The sequence below is a fragment of the Lycium barbarum genome, chromosome 10 (assembly GCF_019175385.1).
Source record: "Lycium barbarum isolate Lr01 chromosome 10, ASM1917538v2, whole genome shotgun sequence".
Classification (NCBI taxonomy): domain Eukaryota; kingdom Viridiplantae; phylum Streptophyta; class Magnoliopsida; order Solanales; family Solanaceae; genus Lycium; species Lycium barbarum.
Window position 1 is genome coordinate 11,736,030 of NC_083346.1, and position 17,426 is coordinate 11,753,455.

Genomic DNA, 17,426 nt, shown 5'->3' on the forward strand with positions numbered 1-17,426 from the left:
CAAACCTCCGAATCTCCGTCGCACATCATAACACAGCATAACACCAAATATAAGTGGAACCCGACCCTCTTTGGCAAGTAGCTCGGTGAACCATAAACACAGCATAACTCCGGAGTATATCAAAGTGCGCACGACAACTGAACCGGCCCGGGACTCGGCGATAGGGATAACAGAATGCACGAGTAGAGTCGTGAATAGACATATGCATAAAATCATTATCATAAACTCAAACATAAGTAAAATGATCATACTTGAAAATCGAATCATAGTCATAACAAATTCTTTCAAAGGTTCTTCAAATTACATGAAAGAAAGTCGCGGGACCCACAGACGGGCATTTACCCGAGTCGGGCCCGCCTATGGAAAACATACATATAATATGTCATATAGACCCCTACAAAAATATTGAGGTAATCCGAGCATTTATGTGCAAGATATGGCATTCAAGAATTACAAAATTCCTTAAAGCGAAACCTTTCTATACAAAGTTCGGAATGCGACTATTTCAAAGACGTAACGGTTCATACTTTTATCAAATCAAACATAAGAGTGCCAAGGAATATATATAGATCATATCATGCTCGGATTTCGAATCATAGGATTTTCCTAAAGGCTCGTAATCTAGCCTATCCAAAACTAAGGCATGCCAAAAGAAAGAAGGATTTGGGCTTTACATACCTCAAACGCACTCCAAGCTAGCCGATCTAAAGTTATTCCCAATCTACGCCTCGGGCTCCCCAAGGTCTACAAATATGCCAACGAATATCCCATATTAACCATAGGCACTTAAGCAATTATTTATTCCAAACTAACTCTAAATTCTACAGAAAATTCGGCAGCATTTCCCCTGTAAATAGGCCAACCCGAGAATTTAACTCGCTCAAAATCAACAACAACAACCACAATAACCAACCTAGCAACATCGATAATCAATTCAAAAGGCAAAATAACATTAATAGCTCTCTTTTACACCATTCGACAACTTTCCAAATATTCAATTCAACGGCTTACCTTCAAGCCAACATCAACGCTTATACATTCAAATACTAACTCAAACCCATACTATCAACATTCAAGAACATTCTAAACAATTCACATAATATTTCCAACAATCCACAATTTTTCCATCTATGGCCGAAAACAGCCCTTAGCCGAGAGCAGCCCCCTTTTCACTTTCCTCATTTTCAAGTCATGTTTTGTATCACAATTCACAATATAACAATATCATTCTCATAAAATATACAAATTACAGCAACGCACAATAAGCCTTAAATCAGCCCACACAATTTCAACATCTTTCTTGAGTCATTAAACGTTTATTTCCAACTAGAATTTATAACGACGACAACTAAAACATTAAGCGATATTAATTCATCCTTTACCAAACATTTGAGGGCTATACACGGCCACATTATACATATACATATATTGATGGTTCTCATAAATAAAGATTGCACTAAGTGCACAAAATTCTCCAAATCAGTCTGCAACACTTGTCATATCAATTTGGGACATTAGACTCTCATTTCCAACATAATTCAATACCACTTCAATCAATACCCAAGGATTTAAACATTTCCGCCAATTCCATATTCTATCCGAAACTTCAACGAATGCAACAACACTATCAACTCGCATTGTTTTCTTCCAAATTCATTAACAACAACCATAATTCACATTTAGAATCTCACTCTCACAATTATATAAAAATCATATAAAAATCACATTATTATCTCTATAATCCTTACAACAACCCACAACAATTTTAACTCCAACTCTAACCATTAAATTCCTTCATTCTCATCACATAATCCATGATTACAACAACAAAAATATCAATTCAAATCAGTCCATCAATTTCAATTAAAACAGCCCCTACGACATTCAACAACATTCCAACACCAACATACATAATTTCATTCATGCAATTCATGTTCACCAAGTTACAACTATGCTTCAACATCAAGATACATAATTTCATGGCTTCAACCATGCTTCAACATCAACACACATAACTCCATGACAACCATAACCAAAATTAATTCACCATTTTTAATTAAAACAACCCATGAAACTAATATACATTCTAGCATGATTTGAGCTTCCATTTTTACAGATTTCACTTCCAGCAAATTGAGCAAGGATCAAGGCATCACTAAACATGCAAGATGGAATCAATCCTTACCTTAAAACCTTGATTTTTCCTTGCAATACTTGAGGCAATCAAGGGCTGCCATGGCCGAGAACTTGGCAGCCATGGATGGTCATCTCTTCTCCTTCAATTCAAGGTAGGATTTGGTATTTTAATGGAAGCAAACAGCAGTTGGCCGTGAACAGTGGCGCGTGAACAGTGGCGATGTGAACAGTAGCGCCGCCGTGAATAGTAGCGTCGTGAACAGTAGCCCCGCCCGTGAATAGTGGCGCCGGGAACTTCTCTCTCTCTCTAAGCTTGAGAGTCCCTCTCTCTAAGACCTAATTTGCAAGATTAATTTGTGGAATATGTGATGACTTAGTCATCCACTTATACTTATATATATATATATATATATATATATATATATCTTTACAAAGTGGACATATGTTAATTTTCATGACATGTGTCCATCTTTATTCAAGTCCAACCAAATCTCGCCACGTGTCGTGGGGCCCACTTTTCGATAATTAGATTAATTAATCACTAATCCCCACTTAATAATCTAATCATGGTAAATTAATCACAATTTTCCATTAATATTTTTACACTAAGTAAAATTTATAAACAATTCATGTTCTAATAGAAACCGGAAATTAAAGATTTCTACTTCGTGCCCGAAAATGATCCCGTCTTTAACTTGAGTCGATTCTTTTGCGAATAACTCGACGTATAAAATTACGGGATATAACATATTCGCGGTACGCTAACGGGGAAATTTCCAAGGTGTAACAGCCTTCTTCTAACATGTGTTCCAGCAGGTAATATTATAGCAATTTTAAAAAATATATACATAAAATATCTAGTTTTACGAAGAGACCATGTATTCACGTGCCTCAAATTTATTTCCTAAATTTGCCCCTGGATAGTACTATACATTTTACCGTCATTACATATATACCAACAATATGAAGAATAAACCTACAATATCATAAACATAAATAAGATATGGAATAAAATTATTGTAATAAAGATAAGATAAAATGAAAACAAGGACAACATAACAACACGACCACATCAAATCGATCGTCGACTGTCACGTTAAATGAGACTTTTTGTCGTCATATAACGATACCAGCCCATGCTAGCTCGATCGGCAAGGAAAAGTGGGATCTTGAGTCTTGGCTGTCGGATAGTTGGAAACCACGGGCCCACCACCTCCAATCACGTCATCTTTCTTATCTTTTGCTGTCTCTTTCTTCAACGTTGTCATGCTCTCCCCTGTTAAAAATGTTTCAAGCCAGAGTTTATTACATAGGTGATTGGTGAAAGACTGAAAGTGTTGATGACTTTGAACAGTAATAGGGGAAACAGAATTGATTTGGTAAAACAGCATGTGAACCTATTTATTCGATGTACACGTTACGTTAGATATCAGATAAAATTGGATTTTTGATAGCTCTTTATCTATTTGCTAATGCACAAGATATTGTCAATAGCAATAAGCACGTCAACCGGTTTCCGTTAACCGGTTAAAACCGGTAACCGGACCGGTAAAACCGGAACCGGAACCTGTTAACCGGTTCCGGTTAACCGTTTATTAAATAGCGGTCCGGTTTCGATTTTTTTGAAACCGGAACCGGTTAAACCGGTAAAATCGGAACCGGACCGGTTTAGCCGGTAAAACCGGTCGAATTTTTTTTTTTTTTAAATGTAGCCGTTGGGCTGCTTAGTTGGACCGTTGGCCAACGGTCCTTTTGCAAAAATGATCGTTGCCAAACGGTCCCAAACCCACATTTTGGCCCCCCCAACCCCCCAAACTTTTTTTTTAACACTTTAACCCATCCCCCACCCCTATATAAACCCCTCTCCATTTCCATTTAATCCACACCAATTCACTCTTCTCTTTCTCTCAATCTCTCAATTATAGTTACTTTTCAACAATTAGCCACTTTAAATTTCTCTCAATTAAATATTATAAAGTCTTATTATAGTTTCAATTATTAATTTTGCAATTATAATATTGTTGGTGGAATTGGTGATTTTGCAACAATCCGAAGTAGCTTTGGTGGATTTGCAATTCTAGCCGCCTTCACTTTGTTGGAAATTAGTCCGGCAATTTGGTACCTTCGTTCCAACTCTATTTTTATTTTTCGCAATTTAATTTACGCAATTTAATTTGTTGCAATTTATTTGAGTGTGATTTAAATTAATTTTATTTAATAATGGCGAAGAGATTTAGACGTGGTGCCGGTAGTAGTGGTATTGTTAGGGGTGGGTTTAATGAGGAAACATTTGTGGAAGAAACACCTAATTTAGGTATTGATGTTGGTGGAAATAATCCACTTTTAGATCATGAGGCAATGCAACAACATTATACCGACACTTTTAGATCATGGTGGAACGGGTACACTAAATGGTCATATGAGAAAGAAACATATGGATGTTTGAGGAGAGCCGGTTCAAATGTGGGGGGTATTCAAATGATAATAGACCTACGTACTGGTAAAATTTTTAAGTATGACAAGAAAAAAGATTGTTTACCATTTTCCTTTCCTTCGGGTTTGGGGTTTGTTACTTACATTCAACGTTGTTATAATCCGTTATTTGAGGGTATTCCTAGAAGTACTTGTAGAGCGGATGTTATAGATTTGTATAAAAAATATAAATTTTATTTGCACCATGTATTTAATTCTTTAAATTGTAATGTTTCTCTTACCGCTGATTTGGGTCTTAGTCTTAACAAGTTAGATTTTTTTGCTATTACATGTCATTGGGTTGATGATAATTGGGTTATGCAAAAAAGAATTATAGCTTTTTTATATGATGAAGGGAAAGATCGTCACGATGAATTTTTTTTAGCGGCTTCAATGTCTACTATTATGAGATTTTTTAACATTTATAGAAAAATATTTTGTATTGCTTTAGATAATGCTTCTAATAATACAAAGGCGATTGGTCTTTAAAAAAGAGAATTAAACCCTCCGCTAAAAAATATTTTTCATGTGAGATATAGTTGTCACATTTTAAACTTAATTGTTAAAGATGGTCTTGTGTGTTTTGACGATTCTATTCAAAAAGTTAGAGAGGCGGTTGCGTTTCTTTTTTTTTGTAATGCTAATAGAGGAAGACTGAGAGATTTTAAGAATTGTTGTGTGAAAAATAACCTTAGACCTAGGAAAATTCAAGTAGAAATTGAGACTAGGTGGAACTACACTTACATTATGCTACAACAAGCATATGAGTATAGGATTCTCATACAACAATTTCACAACAAATATAATATTAATAATGATGATTGGTTAAATTTTACGCATTGGGAAGATGTTAAGGAATGTGTTGAACTCTTAGAAATTTTTTATAATGCAACTCTTATTTTTTCTAAACAATTTTATCCCACGGTAACCGGAATTTTAGCCTACGTAGAGGAAATAGCTAGATTTATACAAGAGTATAAACATAAACCCGGTTATCAAGCGGCTATTTTTGATATGACAACAAAATTTAAGAAGCATTTTTTTCCCATCCCAACTTTATTTATATTGGGTTCTCTTTTAAATCTTTGTTTTAAAGTGTCTTATACTAAAGCATTGGTTAATCAAATTTATACATTTTTAGAAATTGAAGAGGGAGTTGAACCATCTTTAGCTGAAGCCGATCTCGCTATTGATGCCGAGTTTAGAAAAGTTTTTAGTCATTATTCTAATTTGGAAGAAAATGCTACACCCGTTGCTCCATGCCCTACTACTTCTCAAAGTAGCAAAAAGGGCTTGTCGTGTTTGTCGCATTTAAAAGTTTCACATTCACATCCAACTCCTTCTTGTAATGCAAACTTTGATGAATATCACTTTTATTTGATGCAGCCAAATGTGGATATCAAGGAACTAGATGATTTGGATGTCTTAGCATGGTGGAAGAAATACAAGGCAAGTCATTCAATACTCTCAAGAATGGCTCGAGATATCCTTACGGTTCAAGTATCAACTGTGGCTTCGGAGAGTGCATTTAGCCAAGAAGACAACAAATTGGAGACCATAGACACTCATTATCCGGATTTAGCTTGCAAGTACTAGTGTGCATTCGCGATTGGATTAGATCGGAGCGACGCAACTAAAACTTAGAAGCGGTGGAAGGCGAAGAGGAAGAGATTGAAGATTTGATAGCAAGTGGAGCGGACCAAATGGAAGACTTTGAAGATATCTCTATGACCGAATATGATATGGGGGAAATTAACCAAATAATTGAGAATTGGGGATTTTATTATTCTACTATTTCTTTGCAACTCATGTATTATTTGCAAGTTAAAAAAACTACAACTTGCAAATAAATGTTATCCAAGAATGAATAAAATATATGGCTCATTGAGCTTTCTTCTATTTACTTATGTTCATATTTTTACTTATATTAAGTTAGGAATATACCTAAAATATACTAAGAATATACTTATAATATACATCTACTTAAATTAAAAACTAGAAAGTTATATACTTGAAAAATAACTAAAATATACTAAGAATATACTTATAAAATAAATATACTTAATTTATAAACTTAGAAAAAAATTAAGCTATAAATAACTTAAGTTATAATATATAAGTATATATAGTATATATATAACTTAAACATATATATATATATATATATATATATATATATATATATATATATATATATATATATACACGTATATGCTATATTGCTGTTAGTCAGTAAATATATAAACTTTACTTATAAACTTATATAACATATGTAAATATACCTACAATATACTAATAAATACTATAATATATATATACTATACAAAAAAAAAGAGGCTTTGGACACTTTTGAACCGGACCGGTCCGGTTTCGATTATTTAACCGGTAAACCGGAACCGGTGACTGATTCCGGTTTTTAAACCGGAAACCGGCCGGTTTGTTAACCGGTTACCGGTCTGCTCCGGTTCGAACTGGTTAACAGGTTTAAATAGCATAGAGTTAAGAGTGCCAAAATATGTACATGTATGATTTTAGCCGTCTGATATGCAAAAAGCCCGGATAAGTTACCGACAACTAGATCAACAAAAGCTTAATGGTGTAATAATAGCTGTTTCTTGTAAAATCTTGCCAGTAAAAAACTTGTTTTGACATAAAAAAATGTGCTCTTTGTCTTTCTATTGCTGGCTCAAATTTTTCCTTTTATGTTTTGTGAATAAAGGCTTCCATATCCGAAGATGGGGAATCAAGCAAAGGCCTAGGCATGGACTTCTCCACTACAATTCTGCTGCTAGAAAAATTATGAAAAATAATATTTAAAAGACAATTGCCGTATCTTCACTAATTTATCTTTGTCTTTGTCATGGTTGAAAAGTTGTTAGCTAAGCTAGGTAGTACGAGGATTCTTAAATAGTTTTTAAAGTGTGGCTTTATTAATGGTTGTTCTATGCAATTTATAGAAGCTACACATGTACTCCCCCGTCCCATATTACTTGGGCACATTACTATAAATACATATTCCAAATTACTTGTTTATTTATAAAATCAAAATAAAATTAATTAATTTTTTTTCATCTTACCCTTAGTATTAAATGTTCTTGAAAATAGTTAATATTGACTAGAATGTGTTTATTGGAGAGAGATAAGGGTAAGATAGTAAAATACATCTTTTATTTATGATTTCTTAAGGGACGTGCAAAAGAGAAAGTGGGCAAGTAATATGGGACAGAGGGAGTATGATATATTCTCTTCATTCAAAAGCGGTAACCAGCATAGAATCCATGTCCCAAGAGAGAGTTAAACAATTTGTAATTACCATGCACGAGTACAATAAAAAGTATCACAATTTGCTCCCGTTAAGACGTGGGTATATCAACACAAACCGAGTGGGAACTGTTTGAATACATTAAAAGGTGATATAAGAGATGTTCCAACTGCAAAGCTAGCTAATTAACAACGTAGGGAATAGAAGAGCTTCTCAATACTTCTGCATGGAGAATTTTGATCCATAAGGATTCGTTTGGTTGGTGGGATAATTAAGGATAATAATCCCGAATAACGCGTGAGATTATTTTATCCTACTAAATGTTTAGTTACTGATAATAATTAGTCCCAGCATTATTTTATCCCCACCATATGTACTAGAATGATGGGATTAGCTATTCCGTATAGAAGGTGGGATAAGTAATCCCACAGGTTATCCTTATTTATCCCATCCTACCAACCAAACGACCCCTGAATGTATAGCCGCCCAACTCACCTGAATTTTAATGGGTTGGGTCAGCAACAAAGGTTGGGATCAAAGCTGACCTATCTTTTATCCGGGTCAATTTGAGTTGTTTCACAAGTTAGATAATGAAACAGTAGATGGACTTCTCATCTTCTGTGCCTGGTGATGCTTCTTTGAGGGCGTTGATTAATGTATTAAGTGATTATATATATTTTGAAGAATTAACCTAATAGCCGTTCACCCAACAACTTAAATTAGAAACAGCTCGCCAACGTATAATCTATATATAACATGTGTATACTCTTTGTATACCAATTAGAAAAAAGTAAATCTCGCCGACTAGCCGTGTGAGATCCCTTATATCTTCTTGGTCCGATGTAATGGAAGATATTGAACAACTGCATCAGTTTCCCTTTTGAAGAAATGGATTTTTGTTCAAACATCTTGTTTCAGAAGTGTTTCATTTCTCAAGCTTCATTCTTTTTCTTGAACATGGTAACTTAGATCCAATTAATAAATTATCTCTTTCCAAGTAAAATGAACATTACTATCACTACTCATTCAGAAAGGGACAGTTTGAGTTGTATGCTTAGCCTGATTAGGGTCGATTTGAAGTTTTCACTTATTTTATGCTTCATAATTATTGTATATTTAAGCTTCTTAGGTGGTAAGTGTCCAAAGATAGTCAAGAACACCAAGATCTTTGTCATTATTGCAAAGGTATTTACTATTTTTATGTGCTGCAGCCTTTTGTACATCTTGAACAAATGATAGAATATCTTGATTTAATTTCTTAATTAAACAGCCTCCTTATTTTTAACTTTTCCCTTCGCAGCTTGTAGTTACAAAACTTGTTATTCATCACAACCATTCATTACCACGATCTGACGGCTTAACTTTTCCCGATATAATTTATCACATGTTATGGACAAAACAAACACCAAGCATCCTCATTGTTGTGGAATTAGGCTTATTTGGATGGTTGTTACATATAGTTTCGTGTCGTATTGTATTAGACTATATTATTTTGATAAAATGTCGTCTAGGCATTCCCTGTTGCTCCGATCTCCCTATGCCTAGGACGCTTTCTGGGCCAAGAGCCATAGTTAGTTGCTGTTCTGGTCAAATATTTAGATAAATGTATATACTTTTTTTGTCGTACATATACGAGCAATAGGAAGAATAAATCTACAATATCATATACAAAAATAAGATAGGAAATATAACTATTGTAAAAAAGATAGACAAAAGATAAAATAAAATTATTAAATAACAAGCAAAAAAGGAAAAGAAAAGACTACAACACGATCACATTAAATCATATCAATGTTACATAAAATGAGATTTATTATCGTTATATAATGATGAATATAGTGATAGAATACAAGCCAATGCTAGCTCCATCAGCAAGGAAAAGAAGGATCTTGAGTCTTGCAAGTCGGATGGTCAAAAACCACCGGCCCTCCACCTCCAATCACGTCATCTTTCTTATCTGTTGCCGTCTCTTTCTTCAACGTTGTCATTCTCCCCCCCCTGTTAAAAAATGTTGCAAATTACTAGAGTTTATTACATATGATAAAGGCATTGATGACTTTGGCTAGTGGCGGAATAAGAAGATCGAGTTGGTGTGTGGTAAGTTGGCATGCGCATTTTGGCTAAAATAAATGGAGTTAACAGCAGAAAGACAGAGTAATTTGAGCCACTTTATAACGTTAAGAGCATTTATGAACGATAGTATAACATTAAAGACATATATGAACCGATCGATAGTATAACGAAGAGCAATGTATTAAACTTTTTTCAATAGTAAAAGAGTAAATGATGACCCTTTTTCCTAAAAACAAGAATAACAATTGGAGTTCACAAATTAAAACGACTAAGTTTAGTGTTCAGTTCGAACTTTTTATTAGAGCCATCCTTTATAACAGTATTTTATCATAATGATCCAATCTTATTCGACGCCAATTTTCATTATGCTATATTATATGACTATATAGTAATATTTCTATATTTAAAAAATATTCAAACAAACGAAACAAGATTTGACTGTATATACCTTTTCTTCAATGGTGGCCTTGGTCTTCTCCATGCCAGACTTTGCTGAGGCTGTCGCATCAGCTGTTTTCTCTTTAGCTGGCTGCATTTTATTTTGTCTACTATGATATGGCTTCTTCAGCTCTTTTAACGAGTTGCTTTAATTTGTGTTCTATAGTATTTATATTTGCGAGATGTAGAAAAAGAGAGAAATTTGTTACGTCTTTTATTGGCTTTGAATCAGAGAACGAAGTGCTGCCACGTTGATTAGAAGAGTACGTGGAGAATTGAGCAAGTTAGGATTGTTGACCACTTGACTCGTTTCAATAGGTCATCATGCCTAATTCAGTAATTGTTGTTGAAGGAGTAACGTCACTTGTCATGGGTTCGTTCGGTAGGATAAGCTATTCCATATAGATAGAATTTAGTGAAATAGGATGTGATAACTTATCTCACCCTTTATATGTAATAACTTGGCCCATCTTTTATCTCATATAAATGAGATTGGGTGGAATATTAAAGGAGTTATCCCACCAACCAAACATGTGATAATCCCAATCTCATGTTATTAGTAATCCCATCCCATCCAATCTCTCCTACCAAACGACTCATAAGAGGGAAATATATTAGTCTATTGATCTAACCCGTTTTGATCCAGATAAATTTTGAACAGGTTGAACTATAATTCGTTTATTAACTTGACTCATTTTGATCCTCCCATTTAACATCCTTACTTGTTCTCTTACGAGAAGTCTCTGTAAGAAAAAACTTAATTTGCACCTAATTGTCTACCAAAAATAGAAGATATTTTCAAGAAGTTATTAGAAAGAGAAATACATTGTCTTCAAAACAACATTATACAAGTAAATATTTACTTGGGACCTTCCTTCTTTATAATCATAAATTTATGTTGTCCGGATTCTTTAAAAATAATAATATGTATATTTTTGGAGAATCTACAACGAGTGCAACAATATTTTGAGAAATTTGAACAACATGCCTACTCATCTAAGAGGGAATAAGTATTATATTCAGTCTGCATGAGCATACATATATTATATATACAACCAGCATGGTCTTAATAATTGTAAAATAACAGCAACAACTTTACATGGACTCTATGCAGTAGTATGCAACTATGCATACACCAGACTATTATTTATTGAAAAATAAATGTGATTAATATTTGAATCTGAGGAGGAATACTCATATCATAACTCGTTAGGTTACCGGATTATATAACCTTCATGTGGTTGCAGTTTTATTAGGAAATGTACTAATCAGAATATATCTTTTCTAGAAAACACTAAGATAAATTTCGTTGACTTTAATGAACAAAAGATAATTTTATATGACTTTAGTGATACAACGGGCGACCGCTCATGAAATTAACACGATGGACTTGGTGAAATAGATGATAAGTTTACGTAGTTCATCTGATAACTTGTTTGTGCAAATCAATGACAACCATGAAAGTATTGGAATCATACTTCTTTCATTTGTCTAAGAAAAAAATCTCTTCCCAGTTTAAAATTTGTATGCATCAATTGATTCTCTTTGGAGGTTCTATTCTTCTTTTTTATTAAGAAATAAAACTGATTTGATTGTCAAAAGAATTAGAAATTCATGAACAGGTCAGAAAGGGAAGGAAACTAGAGTTTTTTTACACTATATATGATATGAGCATGAGTAAACTAGGGATCTGAGATAAAAGAAGACCAACATTTTTGCATACAAAACTTTAATCTGAGTAGAGATTTCATAAGCGAATAAAAAAAGGACTATGATTATAATATTTTCATTGTTGACATTGAATGAATTCCATGCCCTCCCCTCATTTATTGTTGTGAGTTCTCTTCATCTGGTTGTGACATGAATTGAATTGAATTGAGGATGAAAAGCTGGTAAAGAATAATGGTTTATATACAGGAGGCGTGGTACTTTAGTGTTATTTTCATTCCTTTTTCACATAATTGCTAAATAGTAAGTTGTTAAATTAAAAAAATATTAGTAAGTTGGTAATTTCAAGGGGAAATATTAGTAAGCTTATAATTTCGGGAGGGGGGGGGGGGGGTATGGAAATATTACTTAGTAAGTTGTTACAAAATTAAGTAATATTTGATTTACATAATTCTTTATCACATAAAAGGGTGGGAGAAGAAAAGAGAAAAAGAATCGTAACTTATGAAAATCAATTATTTACGATATTTATAAATTTTAAATTCTTTATTGGTATCAATTTGCTTTTATGTTTATTTGGTAAGTGTATTATATTAAGAAGTTAGATGTGTGTAATCAAGTACTTTTGGGAGTCGCCTAATTGCTAATTGATAAATAGGAGACAACTTATATGCATGTTATTTTGGAGAACACCTAACCATCCCTCCCTCCTCTAGACTTAGCACATTTTATTTAATGCACTAAACTTTGTTGGGAAGAAACAAGCAATAACCAAATTGCACGATGAGGTAACAACGGAAGAAATACCCAAGTCAAAACTTCCTATACTATTTGAACCAAAAGAAGACAATAAACACTAGCACAAATGGAAATCCGGGCAGCAGCTATACCAGCAATAAAATAGCAAAGCAAGCAAAAATAAATCGAATGCAAGAGACACCAAATTTACGCGGTAAAACCCCTTCAAGGTGAAGAGGAAATATCCACGGGACCTCCAGCCCACAAAAGCTCCACTATAATCAACAAGAGTTACAAAAATATCCTCCAAATGACTACAACAACAAAGCCAAGCACGGAGCAACAATACATAAACGATAGCACCAAAACTAGTGAAGAAAAGAGAGAAATCACCCCCCAAAACGAGCTACTGTTCGTACTTGAAAACTGGAGCTACGGACTACAAAACCCAATCTTCACCGTTGAAATCGAAGAACCAGATGTTGAGAACCTCCAGTTCTAATTTCAACACGATCCAACGGTTAACGAATTGGGAAACACAATTTATAGCGGACAGTTGTAGCAAAAAAAATTTGGACGAAAATATGCTTTCTCTCTCACGTTTTTCTCTCTATATGGCTGCTATGAATTCACTCTTGTGTTCTAAAAATAAGAAATAAATTGATCTTATATATAGAGGAATTTTTTGGGGCAAAAGTGGCCTGGTCCAAATTGGATTGGATTTTCTAATCCAATTCCACATAGGAAGGGAAAGTTCAAAAACCCAACAATTCTCCCCCTCCCGACTATGTGGAGGAAACCGCCATCCCGGATATCAAGCAACACTCTAAATCTAGACTTGCAGTCAAGCCCAGAACAACCCAAATGGATGACATCTTCACAATTGGAGAAAAGATTTCATCAAAATCAACTCCCTTCTTCTGATTAAAGCCCTTGATAACTAATCTAGCCTTGTACCGTGGAACTGGATTACCATTTTCATGTTTCACCCTGAAAACCCACCTGTTTTTCAAACCTTTTCTATCTCTAGGAAGCTTAACCAGATCAAATGTACGATTATCATGCAAGGATTTAATCTCATCTTGCGTAGCATCAAACCACCTTTTTTTTTCTTCACTATTCATGGCCTCATCAAAACTTTCAGGTTCTCCCCCATCAGTCAAGAGTACAAACTCATTGAGAGAATAACGAGATGAAGGTACTTTCTCTCTAATACATCTTCTGAGAGAACTTTCTGGAGCATCAATAGCAGCTGGTTGCTGGCCAACCACATCATCTTCCACTAGAGCATCAACAACATCATGTTGGTCATTCTGAACATGATCACTATCTTCATTATCAACTTGATCTTCATTATTTTGAAGATTTTCTTTAGGTGCAATAGTTACAGAAACTGGATCAACATCAACTAAGCTCTCATTGCTCTGAGAATCAACCTTTTCAGTTTTTTCAAAATCTTCAATTGTCTGGTCTTCAAAGAACACAACATCATGAGTTCTAACAAGTTTCTTCTCAATTGGATCATAGAAACGATAGCCAAATTCGTCATGACCATAACCAATGAAGATACATTGCCTAGTTTTAGCTTCCAGCTTTGACCTCTCATCCTTAGGAACATACACAAAAGCTTTACACCCGAAGACTCTCAGATGAGAATAAGAGACATCCTTACCAAACCAAACTCTGTCAGGGACATCACCATCCAAAGCAACAGTAGGAGATAAATTGATAACATAAGCAGCAGTATTAAGTGCTTCTGCCCAAAATTAATCTGGCAACTTAGCATCTGAAAGCAAACATCTAACCCTCTCAACTAGAGTTCTGTTCATCCTCTCTGCTAAACCATTTAACTGAGGAGTCTTTGGAGGAGTTTTCCAATGCTGAATACCCTGCTATCTACAATAATTATCAAAAGGACCAATGTATTCACCACCATTGTCTGAGCGGACGCATTTTAGTTTCTTCTCTGTATGTCTCTCAACCAAGGCCTGAAAAGTCTTAAATACATCAAGTACTTGATCCTTAGACTTCAAAGGAAATACCCAGAGTTTGCGAGAATGATCATCAATAAAAGTCACAAAGTAAAGTGCACCACCACGAGAGCTTACTTTAAAAGGACCACATAAATCAGAATGTACTAACTCCGGCAAATCAAGCTTTCTTGAAGGTGAATGACTCTGAAAAGAAACTATTTTCTGTTTTCGGGCTAAGCAATAAACACATCTCTTTAACTTTGCTTGTTTCACTCTAGAAAGCAAATTCTTCTTAGCTAAATTATCAATCCCCTTCTCGCTCATATGACTCAGCCTTCTACGCTATAACTTTGATGAAGTATCATCCTCCACCAGATTTACTGAGTCACTACAAATGGAGCCCTGAAATAAGTACAAGTCAGATATCTTGTTACCTCGAGCCACAATCATTGAACCTCTAAGAAGCTTCCACTGGCCACCACCAACGGTTTGATCATAACTCTCATCATCAAGTTTTCCTACAGAAATCAAATTCAGATGAATATCTGGAGCATGCTTGACATTGTTAAGAACCAACCTTGAACCATTCTTACTTTTCAAGCAAACTATGTCAATACCAAATACCTCAACCTTACTATCATTGCCCATTCGTAACATTCCACAATTACCAGGAGTGTAAGAAGAAAATAATTCCTTCTTTGGCGTGACATGAGAAGTGGCACCTGAATCCACGAACCGTGTAGACTCATTACAAACAAGATTGATATCATTTTTACCACAAGCAACAAGAAGATCATTTTCAGCAACAATAGCAACACATTTTTCATTATCTCCATCTTTCTTGTGCTTTTTCTGGTCTCTCTTAAACTTGTAGCAATGTTTCTTAATGTGCCCTTTCTAGTGACATTAGTCACATGTAAGATTCTTGTACCTGGAGGATCTTGACTTGCTTCTACTTTTGCCTCTGGCATTCTGACCTCTGAAGTTAGTTCTCCCCCTGTCTTCGGTAACCAAAACATCGAAGTGTGAAGTTGAAGAAGACAAAGTTTGAGATCTTCTTCTCATCTCTTCATTCAAAACACCACTCTTAGCACATTCCATAGTTACACCATCACTGGGAGCAGAATTAGTCAAAGAAACTCGAAGAGTTTCACAAGAGTTTGGCAGGGTATTAAGAAGCCAAAGTCCCTGTATTTTTTCATCAAACTTGACACCCATTCCAGACAGCTGATCAAGGACACCCTAAAAATCATTTCTATGATCAGAAATAGGACTGCCCTCTTTGTATCTAATACTTATCAATTGTTTCAGTAGAAACAACTTATTATTGCCAGTCTTCGAAGCATAAAGTGTCTCGAGCTTTTCCCACAAGCTTTTAGCATTTGTCTCATTCACAATATGATTTCGAACATTATCTTCAACCTATTGCCTAATATAGCCACAAACCTGTAAGTGCTCAAATTCCCAATCCTCATCTTCAATAGACTCGAGTTTCTTAGAAGCAAACACAGGTAAATGCAATTTCTTGACAAATAGAAGATCTTTCATCTTGCGTTTCCAAATATGGTAAATACTGCCTTTTAAACAAACTATCTTGCTCATATTTGCCTCCATCATTCAAATAGATGATCAACACAACCTAATACAACCACAAGCTTTGATACCACTTTGTTAGGAAGAAACAAGCAATAACCAAATTGCACGACAAGGTAACAACAGAAGAAATACCCAAGTCAAAACTTCTCACACTATTTGACCAAGAGAAGACAATAAACACTATCACAAATAGAAATCCGGGCAGCAGCTATACCAACAATAAAATAGCAAAGGAAGCAAAAATAAATTGAATGCAAGAGACACCAAATTTACGTGGTAAGACCCCTTCAAGGTGAAGAGGAAATATCCACGGGACATCCGGCCCGCAAAAGCTCCACTATAATCAACAAGAGTTACAACAATGTTCTCCAAATGGCTACAACAACAAAGTCAAGCACTGAGCAACAATACATAAAAGATAGCACCAACTAGTGAAGAAAAGAGAGAAATCACCCCCAAAAATGAGCTACTGTTTGTACTCGAAAACTGGAACTACAGACCACAAAATCCGATCTCCACTGTTGAAATTGAAGAACCAGATGTTGATGTTCAAATTTCAGCACGATCCAACGGTTAACGAATCGGGAAACACAATTTAAAGCGAATTGCTGTAACAGAAAATTTCTGAACGAAAATCTGCTTTCTCTCTCACGGTTTTTCTCTCTATATGGCTGCTATGAATTCACTCTTGTGTTTTGAAAATAAGACCTAAATTGATCCTATATATAGAGGAATTTTTTTGGGCAAAAGTGGTCTGGTCCAAATTGGATTGAGTTTTATTAATCCAATTCCACATAGGAAGGAAAAACCCAATAAACTTTGTGTTGTCTTATTTACTCTAAGGATGTGACTTATTTTGATCGATTTGGTACGATTTTTAGTACTTTGATTTGGTCTTTTTTTATATTTAATTATAAAATGTTATAGCAATAGCATATCTAATTAAATTCGTATGCATGATTTGATTCTCTTTTTGGTGTTGGTTTATTTGATTCGATGACTTAGATTTATTCAGCTTGGATAAAAAATTATAATCTCTTTTTATCTTTAAGAGGTACAACAAAATCTTA

The 17,426-nt window shown here is 34.6% G+C and overlaps 1 long non-coding RNA gene across 1 annotated transcript; it reads right to left on the bottom strand.

The window, feature by feature from the left end:
* Positions 1 to 9,620: 9,620 nt before the first annotated feature.
* On the bottom strand, positions 9,621 to 10,520 carry LOC132615713 (uncharacterized). The gene is made up of 2 exons (XR_009572807.1): positions 10,392 to 10,520; positions 9,621 to 9,868 (listed from the first exon to the last, which is right to left on the bottom strand). It is a non-coding gene; the product is annotated as an uncharacterized LOC132615713 (long non-coding RNA).
* Positions 10,521 to 17,426: the final 6,906 nt, after the last annotated feature.